The sequence below is a fragment of the Pyxicephalus adspersus genome, unplaced genomic scaffold, assembly GCF_032062135.1.
Source record: "Pyxicephalus adspersus unplaced genomic scaffold, UCB_Pads_2.0 Sca218, whole genome shotgun sequence".
NCBI classification, from domain to species: Eukaryota; Metazoa; Chordata; class Amphibia; order Anura; family Pyxicephalidae; genus Pyxicephalus; species Pyxicephalus adspersus.
In genome coordinates this window covers 17,104-20,578 of record NW_027317225.1, presented here as the reverse complement: position 1 = coordinate 20,578, position 3,475 = coordinate 17,104, and the positions used below count along the sequence as shown (strand labels likewise).

At 35.5% G+C, this 3,475-nt stretch overlaps 1 protein-coding gene across 1 annotated transcript in view; it reads left to right on the top strand.

The window, feature by feature from the left end:
- The first annotated feature begins 1,600 nt into the window (after positions 1 to 1,600).
- Positions 1,601 to 3,475, top strand: part of LOC140344939 (protein kinase C theta type-like) — a 14,942-nt gene continuing 13,067 nt past the window's right edge. The window contains exon 1 of the mRNA XM_072432122.1: positions 1,601 to 1,671. The gene's annotated coding sequence lies outside the window, so the exon portion shown is untranslated. The remainder of the gene's footprint in view (positions 1,672 to 3,475) is intronic.

Genomic DNA, 3,475 nt, shown 5'->3' with positions numbered 1-3,475 from the left:
TTAATCCCAGATGTATCACAATCCACAACAACTTTGTACCTTTTTATCATCAATAGTAACATCCTCACATATTTCCACATATCATCAGTCTGAATTTCACATGTTAACATGCTTATGTAAGTAGTAAACAAATAGCATTAGTATATTTTGTAGGTATGTGGATCTGCCATAACTACCCATAGCCTTACTGTAAAGCTCTTCAGCGTTGCTGCAGACCTCAATTATACCAAAAATGGCTCCATAAATTCAGTATTTGCACGTGCCTGTATAAGGATTGTTTCTCAAAAATTGTTTAAAAAAAAAGTCTACTTTTTTTTTTTTTTTTTTTTTCTCCATGTTGGAACAAAAAGAAAACACTGACTTTTCAACTCTGTATTTCCTATTACCAGAACTAGCACTAGCTTTACTGTTTAGTGCCAACGCGTTATTTGAATTTTGGAGGTACTTCAAATACACTGTGACATCTTCATGCATTGCATTGAGCCCTTCCCAGCAGAAGCTTCTGGGGATACCGAAATCTTGTAAGTCTTTGCTTTAACTATATTTTCTTTTCAGTCTCCTCTTTATGTAGTTTTTGTAATTGCTTTCGGTGTAGCACTGGGCTTTTAAAAGAATAACTTTACTGAAAGCAAAGCTTAACTCTTGAATACTTACCTTCTCTACAGCAGCAATATGATGTTTATACACAATATAGCTTTATTTCATAGTAACTTTCCACTTTTAAACATTAACCTGTGTTAGGGTATTTTTCCCCTCACATACCCCCACTCCCACATCTATACCTTAGAGACTTCAGATACAGTTTAGACCTGTTTCCTTCTGGCTTGCATCTAAAATTGCAAGTATTAGATTAACAGGAGAGTCTGGATGACTCTATCGTTTATCTTTTTATACCTTACTGGTATGCATAGAACAAATGTTCAATGGCAGCAAACCGTATCCTGCTTAGCATTAGACAGGCATAGGGATTTGTGTCTGTGTGGGGCTTAGAAAGAATGTAGGAAATGGGTGGAGAACTTTAATGGTGGCATCTTTAGTGGGCAATAGAATCCTTGGTATTTGGCAGTTGGTTGGCTGGTAGGTGGAACTGCCTAATTTTAGCTTTGCAAGAAGCATCACAAATGTGTTCTAGGCACCTGCAAATGTATTTTTAAAAATGATCAGCTTCACTGATGAAAGTGTATTCTCTCCACCCTTGGAGAGCTTTCATAAATCAGGGCCACTATGTCTATTATGTGTGGTGCTAGTGAATGGCACATTAATTGATTGCAGTTTTTTTTAATAAATATTCCTGTACAGTTCTAGGTTACAGCACACACGCCCTATTTTCACTGATTTTTTATTATCAGATTATAGTCTAGCTATGAATCATATTATTACATTCCCACACATAATGTTTACACACTTAGTTACTTATATTGCGTTAATGTTACAATTATTGCCAAGCCATACTTGTACTGAAGAAGTATTCATTTCCATGGGTCAGACTCTGCATAGACTCTCTAGCTTTGTTACAGAAAAGCTGTGATGCTGAAGCAGTTAAATGTGTTAAAGGAGTGTCTACATGTGTCTGTGGGATGGAGTATCAGAGAGTTGCAGAGGTGCTTTGTACAGATGTCATGACATACCACACAAAGGGACATCGCAGGCTTCTGCTGTAGCACCAGCAAGGTATTGTACATTCTAATGAATTATTATATAAAATGCTTTCACTTTAACTAAATTCATTTTTCCATGTGGTTTGCTTTGAAAACAAACTTTAATCCAATCTAAATGTTATATTTAAGCCCAAGAGTATAGTACTTGCTTCTTCTGATAACAAACCCTCAACATGCCTGCAACAAGACTGCAAAATATAGAAGGGGAGTCAAAATTTAGACATTCTTTAGTGTGAGACAACTTAAAGTGTCAGCACTGAAATGTTTCTGTACATTGTAGTAGTTTTTGATAGAATTCTAAAATACTAAAACATCAGGTTTATCAGCAAACATTTCCGAGTAAATAAGTGAAAAACCCAATGTTGTGTTTTTTGTTTTTTTTTATTGAAGCTAAATGTAAATGCATGTGTGAGACATATACACATTATAGAAAACTTTAACAACCGATTGAGAAATATGTTAGATTATGTTTCAGCGGCTATGGTTATGGCACTTGCTTGTCTTCATTGTTCTTCCCTGGTTAAAAAAAGAAACCAGTTTGAAGTAGCCATTGCTGATGGTCCAGTGGCATCAATACATTGAACCAGAATGACAATACATATCAGAAATTCTGATTTCACTCTGGATACACTTGTTTGCTTGTTCTGGGTCAGTCATACAGAATATTTCAATTATATAATTAGCATGTCAGCCAGAAAAATACATTTTAGAAATGGCAGTCTTCATGTTTCTCTCAGCACTGGTTTGGGGCCCGTTCACACACATTTTTCATATCAGTGTTATTACAATGTCAATTGCACTATGTTTTTTAAACTTTTTCCATTCATTTTTTCTACTTTGTCTATTGGTTGCTTAATATTGTAATAGGCCTCCTGAACTGATGGCCTGACAGGGGATTTCAGTCTAGTCCTTTTTTTATTACATATGTTCTTTTTCCATTAAAAGAAAATGGACTGGCCTCCCTAACACTCCACACAAAACTTAGCCTTCTCCTCTTAACCCCATTGCCATCGCACACCAAGGCTGCTGCTATATTATTGGATTTCCTTTACCCAGGAGCAGCTGCTACCTCTGTTCAGTCCCCTGAACATGTGTGTAATCCACCATTTTTGTGTATTTAGAAAGTCTTAGTGTATAGTAACCTACTGTGTAAGCTTAAACACACTGCCTTTTGTAAATACTTATATATAATGGATGTTGATATTAAGAGAAATTGAACCACATTAAACTGCCATAAAGGATAGTGGAGTTTTTTGTACATGTTTTATTCATTATGATAAACACAAGAAAATCTAAATTTTGCAATTGATGTGTAATAATAATATGAGGTAGTTTACTACCGTCAGCAGTCTTATTTTCCATAGGCACAGTATCTTATTGTTCTGAAATTGCTAATAAAAAGCATATTGGTTACAAAATTAAATGGGTTTTAATTTATAAATGTATAAAATGTATCTGACATTGGAATATTTACTGCCATTAAAACACATAGTCCTGGAAGATTCCCACCAGGGAATGTTGGAGGGAATGTCAGATTTTCTTTTTTATAAATAGAGCCCAATGAGTTAGCACTTGTGGCAGACCTAGCATATTTGATGTCCATGGTGTTGGAGGCCAGTGTAGTCCACCTTTACATTAGTAGTCAGTGGAAAGGTGATCACTTACATTGGTGGTCAGTAATTAAATGCCCCCTTATGTTAATGTAGTGCTTCCTTACATGGTCATTAGCTAAGTGCCCCTACATACATGTGTATGATGATTTTCAAGGAAAGAATTTAAAAAAGACGTGTGAAAATGTTAGGCATAGGCTTAAAGCA